The sequence below is a fragment of the Podarcis vaucheri genome (genome assembly GCF_965113315.1).
Source record: "Podarcis vaucheri genome assembly, chromosome: 1".
NCBI classification, from domain to species: domain Eukaryota; kingdom Metazoa; phylum Chordata; class Lepidosauria; order Squamata; family Lacertidae; genus Podarcis; species Podarcis vaucheri.
In genome coordinates this window covers 87,632,469-87,645,752 of record NC_138759.1, presented here as the reverse complement: position 1 = coordinate 87,645,752, position 13,284 = coordinate 87,632,469, and the positions used below count along the sequence as shown (strand labels likewise).

General features: G+C 44.8%; 1 long non-coding RNA gene across 1 annotated transcript; it reads right to left on the bottom strand.

Moving 5' to 3' along the window:
• Positions 1-665: 665 nt before the first annotated feature.
• Positions 666-13,231, bottom strand: LOC309540488. The gene is made up of 3 exons (XR_014223327.1): positions 13,075-13,231; positions 3,418-3,559; positions 666-1,505 (listed from the first exon to the last, which is right to left on the bottom strand). It is a non-coding gene; the product is annotated as an uncharacterized lncRNA (long non-coding RNA).
• Between the last annotated feature and the right edge of the window lie 53 nt (positions 13,232-13,284).

The following is a 13,284-nucleotide window of genomic DNA, read 5'->3' as shown; positions in this document are numbered from 1 at the left end:
TCGCCACCACTCCCTGCATTACTAAGGCTTCTACAAAAATGTTTTGCCAACCCTCTTCTATATATCTATCTATCTATTCACAGCACCATAAACAGGAGCAAAAGGGGGATTGCTTCTGTTGTCTTGGTGGTAAACACATTTACTGGGGAATAAGCCCCATATTGTTGTAGAAAAGGATATTCCCTCCCTTCCTTTCTGAATGAACAACATTTTTAAAAGTAAAAATAATGAAATTATCACCTATAGTCATGTAGATGCCTGGCTAGCCAGTCCAGTTTATAAAATGTTATTAAGAAAAAAATGATTCTGCAGAGCATCATTCCTGGCAGGTCCCATCATGCCTGTTGGTAGATGCTGATAGGAAGCCTGCTTGCCACTGTGCCCATCCTTGGCCACTCTCTGCCTGGACTTTGGCCTCAAGGTCCATCTCTAATTGCCCCACTACTGGCACTAAAAGCCTCCATCTGTCCTTGCAGCTTCTACATATCTGAGGGGCACACATCCTTCCCTTCTCATCTCAAATAGCATTGCTGAGCCCTGCAGATGCTTCTCTGCCTGCCGAAACCTTGACTCCCACCACACCTTGCAAATCTTCCATGGAATGAATGGTTTTTCTCTCAGACCAGACCCATCCAGGTTTCCCTGAAAGAAACATTCCTAAGACCTGTCAGAAATATTTAGGATTTATTGATATCTTGAAGCTGTTGGAGAAAGCAGATTATAGCTGTTTAAAGTGCCTTAAAGCACAGAGGAAGTGGGGTTTGATATATAAAGTAAAAGCAAATAGTTGCACTGAGGAAATACAAGCTGTAGATCACCACAGATCAGAGAATCTAGTCCAAATGGAGTAATTTCTGCTACTTTGATCACGCCTGGCTGTGACAGCATAAGGCAGCAGGTAGAAAAGGCAGTGTTGAGAGCATTTCTTCTGTAAAGGGCCACATTCCCTTAGGGGTAATCTTTTGAAGGCCATACCAGCAAGAAGCAGGGCCAGAACTACGCCATAGTCCTCCTCTCTCATCCATGTGCAAACACCCACTCACCATTCATTCTCTCACACACCCAGGCAACAACTATTATGGAATTATATTTTTAAACAGCGTCCATCTGGGACCAAAAACGGAACCCAACCCTTCCTCATCATGGGAGGTGGCTGATGGGAGTTGCAGTCCAAAAATTCTGGTGGGCATCAGTTTGGGGGAAGACTGTGTCAAACCATAGGGACGTCACTCGCACAAGTGCCTCACTGTGTGGAGTTCCATGTTGCCTACTTGCACTGAAGGCCCCTGTTTCTATGGCTGCTTGCATGTAGAAAATGAACCTGTATGTCAAGTGGCAGACAGTCAGAATTAAAGATCTGTTTCTGCAGTGGAGTTTCTCTGTGGATTTTCCCAAGGATCTTCGCTGGGAATGGCGCCGTTTAGTTTGTTCATAAAAGATCTGGAGTCAAGAGGTGAGATGACCCACTTTGTGGATGACATCCAATTCTCCAAGGTGCTGAAATCCTAAGCAGAATTCAAAGAGATTTAAATGTACCCCTCCAAGCACTGTGATAAGGCAGCTAAACATCCCATGAGAGTCAATCATAAAGTGAGGATCCTGTTCCTTCTTGGCTTCTGACCACTTGGTTAATATTATTGATATTATGATATATTTATTTATACCCTGCTTTTCCCCCTGATGGGACTCAAGGCAGCTTGCAGATGAGAACAAGAACTGGTACAAACATAAGATAAAAACAATTATTTTAAAACAATTAAACATGGATAGAATTATATACATGTATTAAAGTTATATGCTTTGTTACTCAAAACAAGGCAGCTGGTGTTACCCAAGGGCCTAGGCATTAGCCTGAAGAGCCAAAAGGTTTCAATGTTCCATCCCTGGCCATATTCCCTGATGGGGCTTCCTCTGCCTCATTCAAGCTGTATGCATAAGATCAGAGAGAAACACGGGACATCACTTGCCTCCTTTTCAGCTTCTGACTGCCGCTCCTTTTACAGACATGAAACTCCAAAGAAAATTTCCCTAAGTAGGAAGTGTCTCTGCTGCCTTGCTCCCTTGCACTCATTGTCTAAATATGAGATTGTTTGGGGCTAGGCTAGGCCAAGCAGGCAACATAGAACATGGCCTGGCCATTCTTCCCTGCTGGGATAGTCATAAAGGATACCAGCCCCACATAGAGCTAAGTGAATGAAAGCAGTAACCACCTTGGAGGAGCCAATAAACACAGTCGTTGAGGAGTGACGTGGGAAAGGCATGCTATAGTCCTGGTTTAGAAAAGGATGGCGGCACCGAATATTGTACAGATTCTAAAGGCAGTTGCGTTCGCCCCTTCCCAATAGTTTCTGCGATTGTAACCTTTTATGTTGTGCATTGCTTTGAACTATTTGGGAAATGTGTGCATTTTATACAAATCAGATTTATATTACTGTACTTGGTTTGATGCCAGACTGTCAGTATTTCGTAGGAGGGGAGCTAATGCATATTGGAGATTTAGCTTTGCACAACTGAAGTGAATCTCTCTCCCTGGCACAACAAATACACTTAGGAAAGCGATAAGGTAATGCACTGAAAAGTATGGGGTGAACAGATGAGAACCAGGAAGACATATAACCACCACGGCACAAGCAAATCAGGACAAATGCTCATTTTCATATAACCTCCCTGCAAACGAATCAGAATGAATTCACAATGAAGATCAGACTTCTTTGTGTAAGCAAATCAGGATGAATGCTCAATAAACAGGTCATCTGGAGGAGCCCATTGTCACTTCTATATTCTTTGCACATTAAACAGTTCATACAAGTGGCCTAAATCACAGAAGATGTTGTAATGTGAAATACTGCAGCAGCAGGGTCTGTAGAAGGGTGTAGCAGCTGCTGCCAGAGATTATGAGAGTGAGTGCTTGAGTAACCACTAGAGTGAACAGCTAGATGCACACACAAAATCAGAGAAATGTTTCATAAGAGACTCATTCTTATTCTCTGCCCTGCACAGATGAAACGACACTTTAGGTGGATGCTGCCAGGGACTCCCTCTTCTTCCTTGTATGTGAATATTATCAGGAACTTGCCAAGGGGCAACTTGGTTGTGTAGGAAGTCCTTTTATATATTTCTCACACCACATTTGTATCCTCCAATGAGCTCATGGCAGGATGGGTTGTCCCATTTTATCCACAGGGGGAATATTTGGGATTGCCATACGCCTGGAAATTCCCAGACATATCCGGAATACCGTAGTCAGAAACAGTGTCTGGGAAAATCCGGACGTATGGCAACCCAAGTTGGCAGTGTAGTTTTTGGTGATTTCCCATAAAAATATCTCAAATAAATATGAAGTATTTATTTTGCGCACGTACACACACACACACACACACACACACGGTTTCAGCTGTTTCAAGCATACTCTCTTACATTCATATGCTGGCTATGACTCTCCCTCCAGATGGCTCCCTCCCTGGTGCACCTATCCATCCACATTGGGGGAGTGCGGAGATGGAATGATGGGAGTCAGGAGAAGTGACATGAGTGTAATTAGGGCCCAATTTGGGTCTGTCTTAGGGGAGAAGTCTGTTCTCTCTAGTACATAGAATAGGTTTCTGTCTGGCAGGAAGATAGAGAACTCTTGCAGCAGTTAACACCACAATAGCCCATCTCCCAACTTCCAAAAGACATCAAGCCATCTTCTTGATGGAGGTGACTGACTTGTGACTGGCTGGCCACAGTCACCTGTCAATCAAGGCACAGCTGGGTCAGATACTCTAAAAGATGGCTGTTGCCCAACAGTTCTATGTCCCTCAAATTCCCCCTCCCTCATTGACCATCTACCCCAATGCACATGAGGAGACCAGAAGCCTATTTGTAAGTAGCTGCATTGGACTTGAAATGAAACAATTTATTTCTTTTTAACGTACCATTCTGGTTTTACCTTTGTCTTTTTATTCTAAATAAACTTCATAACTATGGTGTTTGGGGGTCTTGGGTGCATTTCTGCCAGACTGATAGGCAATTTCCCCCTATATCAATTTGGTCCATGGTGTGTGTTTTGTGTGTGTGTGTAAATAGGTTTGAAAGAAAAAAGAAAGCTACCTTGGTTTCTGGGGAGGGACGGGTAAGCAGGATGCTCTCTCTCCTTCCCATCCTAAGGATTTGCCACAGAAAGCACTCTTGAGCCTATCTGAGAGCCCCTGGTGTGACTGGCCTACCCAGCTGGCAAGACCTATTCCTTACAAGAAGGCTGAAATGAAAGCCATGGAGGCTCTTAGGAGATGCTAGTGCTCCACACCCAGGCAGTATTGGCCACCTCTCATTTCATTCCCTTCCCCCCACCTGACCACCCCCAAGATGAACATATGTGGTTTAATCCTTCTCCATAAATCACCCCCCACCCAAACTCCTGGCAGAAACCAGCTTGTCTGCCCCATGTCTCCTTGGCACTGGGATATACTGCTTGGATGGGGTGTGGCTGACGCCAGCTCTAATTTCAATTCCCCCTTCCCTTCCCCCTGCTCATAACTCGCCCTTTGCCACATATTGAGGTCTCAGCTTTCCAAAACCCAGCAGACAAGGGCGTTGTTAGGGGGTGGCCCACGGCTCCCAAGCCCCAGACCTTTTTGGAACTTAGAAGCTGCCTTTATACTGAATTAGACCATTGGGCTAGATGATACTGAACTATCATCTAGCCCAGTATAGATGATCAGACACTTTCAGATGGTAAAGTAGCAGCTTTCAAGTCTGCTGAAGTCCATACTGGACAATGCAATTAATTCCAAGAAGCCAAGTCAAAGTCTCCGTTCATGTTCTCAGTATGTTAAATTCTGTACTTGCAATTAAACTATTTTTTCTTTAGTCTGTAGGTCAGATTGGCCTCCATGGCCTGAGCATTTGCAAAGGTTCTCATACAATTAAACAAATACAAGAATGTGCCATCATCCAGAAGCTTATGCATGCAGAGCAACAGCGCTCAGTAACATCACAGACAGTTCTTATTCTGCCACTCAATCACCAGCCAACACTGTCATGCATAAATCATAGTGAGAGCTGCAGCAGACGCAAATTACCACCCATCAACAGTATCTCCCTTGCTTTAGTTACATCTCTTTTGCGTCTACGGGCTCCATTTATGAAAAACACAAGGGAACAAGATTGCTTGTAACTATATAAGGATGCATTTTACTCTAAAGCAAGCAATAAAAAACCCCATCCTTTCTTCAGCTCCCACGTCTTTAACTAGAACCCGAGCTGGCAGGTCTTCTGAAGGATCCATTTTGTTGTCAAAAGCCGTATTAAAAACAGTGTCAGTACACTATCTGGTCATTCAGCCCTATAATTCCTTATTAGGGGGCCTTGTGTTTTGGAGGCTAGAAGTGGGAAGGAGAGGAGAGGAAGGGTTAGGAAGGGAGCAAGAAGAGGTCAAGGCTGGAAGAAGGCTGTGGAGGAGGAGGCAGGCATCATGGATGAATGGGAAGGAGGAGGGGAGAGGGAGGGGGGAACGGTGGTTGCTTTGGAGCCTGTGCTTTGTTTTCTTCTCCATCCCCATTATTTCCACCTCCCGCACAGCATTGGGATGAGACAATCCCCATCTGGAAATACCTTCCCTTTTACAGTCAGGCAAGAAGGCGCAGGCTGCAGCAGTGGGATGAGCCCCAGACTTACCCTCTCCTTGGAGGTGCTCCATTTGTGAGGGAGTGGAGGAAGGGAGATCCAGGATGTGAGGAGGCACTGGCAGTCGCAGAGAGGGTCATTGCCTCCAGGGCCACAGCTCCAGGGATGGGGAAAGAATGTGAACCATGCTACCAAGGTCAGGCTGATGCACAGCAGCTTCACTCTAGACTTTTCTCCTCCTTGTGAAAACGGCAGCTTGCAAGATAGAAATGATGGCTGCTCCACCATTGACTGTTCCACTATTACAGTCCGTTCCCTTTCCCTCTCACTTCTGATTGTTGGTTTTATTGAGCAGGGCAGCATGCTTATCTACTTCCTCTGGTCCCGCTGCTTTCCCCTAGGGAAATCTGCTCTTTGGTGCTCAATTGGAGCAAATGGCAATTGTATCAGCTTGTGATTATTCCATAGTCATTGTGACAGAGATAATCGAGGTGCTTCCCCATGATTCATGGAGAACCTAGTGCCACTCCACATTCTGTTATTTACCATGGGCATTCACTTCTGTACTTACAAAGCGAGAATGAATACTCAGCATCTCTTAACATTAGAGGCATAAGAAAGCTGTGTTGAGCAATCTGGTGTATGTACTCTTTCTTAAGAGCATGGGGGCCTTGCTGGATCAAGCCAAAGTGAACCTCATCTAATTTTCTTTCCAAGAATCCCAGCAAGCAGAAATCGAGCAGTGGATCAAGCTCTACCTTTTGCTTAACCCTGGTCCACCATACCTCTTGCACCATAGGATGTGGGCTGTGGCTGGCCTTCCTAATCTGTTTCCATCCACTCCCTAAAGACATGCAAAGGGCTTCTCCATCCCAGGCATCCCCTCTCCAATTGCAAGTATTTGGATTCTCATGAGCTTCCTGCTGTGCCAAGTACTGGAATGCACTGTGATGTCATTGAGGGGAGGTGGAGTGTAACACAAAGGTAGAACTGAGTTTGGAAAGACAATGAAATATTACGCTGTCACTTGGGTAAAGGAGGGTGATCACCCAGAAAGGAAATCAGGGCCCCTACAGTGGTTCAGAATATTGCAGGGGTAGCATTGCACTGTGTGGAAACCTGAACCACACAGTTGGATCCTTGTCCATTGATGTCAGATGACTGTAGATTTTGTGGGTATGTAAGGAACTGCTTTTCAAGTGTATGTGTGAAACACACATACACACATATTTTAGTGTTACAGTGGTACCTCGGGATGCGAACAGGATCCATTCCGGAGCTTCGTTTGCATCCCAAACAGAATGTAAGACATGACAGCACGTCTACACTTGCGCGGGTTGCGTCTTGCCACTTCCGCACATGCACGTGATGTCATTTTGACCGCCTGCGCATGCACAAGCGGCGAAACCCAGAAGTAACGCACGCCGTTACTTCAAGGTCGCCATGGAGCGCAACCGGAAAACGCTCAACCTGAAGCGTATTTATCCCGAGGTATGACTGTATTCTGACTCTTCATGCTTCTCTCTCATATGAATTTCTTTGCATGTTTAACTTTGGGCTTGTCCACATTGCCACTTGTCCTGTGCCTAGAAAGCGTGGGTCCAAGCGGTTATTGTGTCAAGCAAATATTCTCCTCTATTTTTTCTAGTGCATTTTCCTTATCGTAAAAAGTCCAGTCTTATGGGAGGGTAAAACAGGTTTGTTGAGCAAAAGCACCAAATCAGCTTTAATGACACAACCTGAATCAGCTGGCATGTGATTGCATCTCACCTGAAAATGGCAATACCATATATTCCAGTAGTTCTCATAACCTTTTCACCCCTGACTGTGCATTGAGAGATGTGAATAGATGCTAGGAGGGGATTTATTTATTAGATATCCTTCCTTCCTCACATTTGTGAGTTCAGCAGAGTGCCATCCCTTTTGCAGCTTAAAGGGGAAGCTTAGATAGGCTAGTTTTAGACCTTTAGCTTAAGTAATTTAAGATGTTTTAAAGCAGACTGTATTATCCTGGTATTTCCCCCTTTTCTCCCCCTTAAAGCAATAATCACATAGTCTTGTAAAAGGTAAAATAATATTTGCACACTCAGAATACTTGCTGAAGAGTAACACATACAGCAGCTTTGTTCAGTTAGGCTTAAAATGGTAATTCAGTTATAATGAATACTTAAGTCTTGCTTAAGATGAAGTCTGAGCGTTGGAGCTCAGCAGATGTTCTCACATTTCTGGCAGAGGGGAAAAAGATGGAAAGAGAGGAAGAGGGTGTGCCCAGGCAGGTAGGAAAATAAACAGCTTCCCCTGTCAGGGCACAGTGGGAATGTCTCTCACAGAGTTCTCTCTAGCAAGTTTACAGGAAAACCTTGTGAGCTTCAGTTCCTCTCTCGTGCCTATCTAGCAAAAACATGAATTGTTGGTTTGACTGCATTTTAAATACCACTTGAAAATTGCTGAGGGTCATTAAGTATACTAACTTTTTATTAATTCAGCAGTGGCATTGAAATCATCATCTTCAGAACCATGGCATCACAGGCCTATAGGTCAGGGCCTTGTTAGCAAGGAAGGGGACATGACAGAGGTGCATTAAATTATGCACAGTGTGAAGTTTCCCTATTCCTCAGGTCACTTTAAAAGGGGATTGGCCAAATTCATGGAGGATAAAGCTATCAATCACTGTTTCACCATTCTGGAAATATTCTACCACCAAGATCAGAGGCATTGTGCCTCTAGATATGAGTCACATGGGAGAAGGCTATTGGGCTTATGTCCTCTTTGTGGATTTCCCATAAGCATCTGGTTAGCCATTGTAGGAAACAGGATGCTAGACTAGATTAGGGCTTTGGCCTGGCCCAGCAGGACTCTTCTAATACTCTTATGTCCGCAAGGGCAGAAAGGGTTAATTTCACTTTCACCAGCCCCTCCTCTTCCCCCTGGCTCTGAATAGCACTCTGACAGGCAGGCAGCATAGCAGCAGGGCTATTTAGGTTTAGTGGCTGCCACCTGGGGAATGCAAAGGGGGAGGAGATTCAGGGAGCATAGGCTCTGACATCACTGGCTGGCTCCATTCTGGGCACATGGACAAACAGGGTGATTCACTGCAGGCTGGTATTATCTTGCAAGGAGGTTGCCAGTGACTCAGCCCCCAAAGTGGGAGGCGAAGGAGTACAGGCCAGGATACCCCAGTCTTGTTGGGCATATAGCTTGTTTTTCGTTTCATAATCTAAGCCCAGGAGATTGCAATGCCCTTTGGGTTTTTAGTTTTGGTTTCAAAATCTAAGCCTAGGAGACCGTAATTCCCTTTGGGTTTTGTATGAGGTGAGATGAAGGGCACTAGAAGCCTGTGGACATTACAGGCAGTGCCTTTTTTTCTGGGGGTGCACATACACCCAAAAATTCTGTGAATCTTTGTACTTTTGTCCATTTACTATTTATTTTCCCTGATTTGAACTATAAAACGGTGATTTTCTTGAGTCAAAATGAGAGTATCGCTAAACATTTTTAGGAAAAAAAGCATTTTAGGAAAAAAAGTAGGGGATTCCCTACTGAGGGGAACAGAAGCAGTGATCTGTGGGCCTGACAAGATGTCTCGGGAAGTGTGCTGTCTCCCCGGGGCTAAGATCCAAGATGTAACTGAACGACTGCAAGGAATCATAAAACCCACTGACAAATACCCCTTCCTCTTGGTTCATGTGGGAACCAATGACACTGCAAGCAATAGCCTCCAGAAGATCAAAAGAGACTACGAGGCTCTCGGCAGGAAATTGAAGCAACTAAATGCACAAATTGTCATCTCATCTGTCCTCCCAGTTGAACGACGTGGCCCAGGGAGAGAGGGGAAAATAGTGGAAGTGAACAGCTGGCTTCGCAAATGGTGTAAACAGGAACGGTTTGGATTCTTAGATCACGGACTGCAGTTTCTTGAAGATGGACTTCTGGCAAGTGATGGGCTGCACCTCACAACGGTTGGGAGAAATGTTTTTGCCAAAAATCTCAGAAACCTCATCAGGAGGGCTTTAAACTGACTAATGTGGGGGAGGGAGACAGTGCTCCTGAAGGTAGGAGCCTATCAATTAATGAAGATGATCATCCAAATGTCATAGACCAAATGGAGAAAACAGCACACGGACCTAGTGGTGGGAGGAAAAAATCCTTAAATAAGAGACACGGGGGAATGATTAATGGACTTCAATGTCTGTACACTAATGCACAAAGCATGGGAAATAAACAAGATGAGCTTGAGCTCTTGGTACAGCAAACTAAATATGACATAATAGGCATCACTGAAACCTGGTGGGATAAGTCCCACGATTGGAATGTAATAATGGGGGGATACAATCTATTTCAGAGAAACAGACCAGACAAGAAAGGAGGAGGAGTGGCGTTATATGTCAGGGATGTGTATACCTGTGAAGAGATCCAAGATTTAGATCCTCAAAGCCAAAGTGAGAGCATTTGGGTCAAAATTAAGGGAGAGAAGAATAACAGAGACCTCATTGTGGGAGTTTACTATAGATCCCCAAGCCAAACGGAGGACATAGATGATGCCTTCCTGGAACAGATGGCCAAGCATGCAAAAGGAAGGGAGATAGTAGTAATGGGGGACTTCAATTACCCGGATATTTGTTGGACGTCAAACTCAGCCAAGAGCATAAGGTCAAACAGATTCCTCACTGGCCTTGCAGACAACTTCATTGTCCAGAAAGTGGGAGAAGCAACAAGAGGAACAGCCATTTTAGATCTGGTCCTAACCAATGTTGATGACCTGGTTAGTGGGGTAGAAGTGGAAGGATCATTAGGCGCGAGTGATCATGCTCTTCTGAAGTTTACTATACAGCGGAAAGGAGCAGCCAAGCATACTAGGACTCAATTTCTTGACTTTAAGAAAGCCGACTTCATAAAACTTAGGGAAGTGCTGGGTGAGATCCCATGGACAACAATACTAAAAGGAAAGGGAGTTCATGATGGCTGGGAGTTTGTTAAGAGGGAGATACTAAAAGCACAACGTCAGGCAATACCAATGAGACGGAAACATGGAAGGTGCCTAAAGAAGCCAGGGTGGCTATCTAAAGAACTTTTAACTGAATTAAGATTAAAAAAGGATGTGTACAAAAAATGGAAAAGGGGGGAAACCACCAAAGAGGAATTCAAACAAATAGCCAGCACATGTAGACACAAAGTCAGAAAAGCTAAAGCACAGAATGAACTCAGGCTTGCTAGAGAGGTTAAAAGCAACAAAAAAGGCTTTTATGGGTATGTTCGTAGCAAAAGGAAGAACAAAGAAACTGTGGGGTCACTCAGAGGAGAAGATGGTGAAATGCAAACAGGGGACACAGAAAGGGCTGAACTACTCAATGCCTTCTTTGCCTCAGTCTTCTCCGATAAAGAAAACAATGCCCGACCTGAAGAATTTGGAGCAAATGATTCAGCAAAGGAAACACAGCCCAGAATAACTAAGGAGATAGTACAAGAATATTTGGCTAGTTTAGATGTATTCAAGTCTCCAGGGCCAGATGAACTGCATCCAAGAGTATTAAAAGAACTGGCAGATGTGATCTCAGAACCACTGGCAGTCATCTTTGAGAATTCCTGGAGAACAGGCGAAGTCCCGGCAGACTGGAGGAGGGCAAATGTTGTCCCTATTTTCAAAAAGGGGAAAAGAGAGGACCCAAATAATTACCGCCCAGTCAGTCTGACATCAATAGCAGGGAAGATTCTGGAGCAGATCATTAAGCAAACAGTCTGTGAGCACCTAGAAAGGAATGCTGTGATCACCAATAGTCAGCATGGATTTCTGAAAAATAAGTCATGTCAGACTAACCTGATCTCGTTTTTTGACAGAATTACAAGCCTGGTAGATGAAGGGAACGCAGTGGATGTAGCCTACCTTGATTTCAGCAAGGCATTTGACAAGGTGCCCCATGATATTCTTGTAAAGAAGCTGGTAAAATGCGGTCTTGACTATGCTACCACTCAGTGGATTTGTAACTGGCTGACTGACCGAACCCAAAGGGTGCTCATCAATGGTTCCTCTTCATCCTGGAGAAGAGTGACTAGTAGGGTGCCACAGGGTTCTGTCTTGGGCCCGGTCTTATTCAACATCTTTATCAATGACTTGGATGATGGACTCAAGGGCATCCTGATCAAATTTGCAGATGACACCAAACTGGGAGGGGTGGCTAACACCCCAGAGGACAGGATCACACTTCAAAACGACCTTGACAGATTAGAGAACTGGGCAAAAATAAACAAGATGAATTTTAACAGGGAGAAATGTAAAGTATTGCACTTGGACAAAAAAAATGAGAGGCACAAATACAAGATGGGTGACACCTGGCTTGAGAGCAGTACATGTGAAAAGGATCTAGGAGTCTTGGTTGACCACAAACTTGACATGAGCCAACAGTGTGACGCGGCAGCTAAAAAAGCCAATGCAATTCTGGGCTGCATCAATAGGAGTATAGCATCTAGATCAAGGGAAGTAATAGTGCCACTGTATTCTGCTCTGGTCAGACCACACCTGGAGTACTGTGTCCAGTTCTGGGCACCACAATTCAAGAAGGACACTGACAAACTGGAACGTGTCCAGAGGAGGGCAACCAAAATGGTCAAAGGCCTGGAAACGATGCCTTATGAGGAACGGCTAAGGGAGCTGGGCATGTTTAGCCTGGAGAAGAGGAGGTTAAGGGGTGATATGATAGCCATGTTCAAATATATAAAAGGATGTCACATAGAGGAGGGAGAAAGGTTGTTTTCTGCTGCTCCGGAGAAGCGGACACGGAGCAATGGATCCAAACTACAAGAAAGAAGATTCCACCTAAACATTAGGAAGAACTTCCTGACAGTAAGAGCTGTTCGACAGTGGAATTTGCTGCCAAGGAGTGTGGTGGAGTCTCCTACTTTGGAGGTCTTTAAGCAGAGGCTTGACAACCAAATGTCAGGAGTGCTCTGATGGTGTTGCCTGCTTGGCAGGGGGTTGGACTCGATGGCCCTTGTGGTCTCTTCCAACTCTATGATTCTATGATTCTATGATTCAAACAGGCTTATTGACTCCCCTCACTCTCCACAGCTTGGACCTTGCCTGAGGAAATATATAAAGACTAATCCCTGGCATGATAACTGGCTGCACTAAAACCCATAAGTAGGAAATGGTATCCAGAACCCATCTAGTCCATTAGCTAGGAATAAATATCAGGTTAAATATGCTTCAACTACTCTGGGAAAGATTCCTTTTTGCCTCTTTTTGCAAGTTATTTGGCTTCATTCCAAGAACTTGCTTCTCTGCCAAAACCTTTAGGGTTGTGTGTGTGTGTGTGTGGTTTTGTGCTGAATGTTTGTTTTGTTATGTTTCTCATTGTGGTGGGATTTCAATGTCCTAATATAGCGCTTGCTTCTTTCCCCCTATTCCCAAACCATGGTCCTGGCATAGCTGTTTACATATCCGAAAGTTTTCCCCCCGTCATCAAGCCTGACCTATTCTTTCAGTGATCTCACATCCCCTTTCACTTTCCAAAACTGGTACTTTCCACTTCACCCCCTCCTTCACAGTATCCCTTGACCATCGTCCTCAGGGCCCACGGGCATGATCTGGGCCCACTCCCAGATGAGGCCTAGCCGTTGCCTAGCAGAACGGAACTGTTGCATCCCATGACTGGCTTGTTCCCGCCCCACAAGAGATTTCTC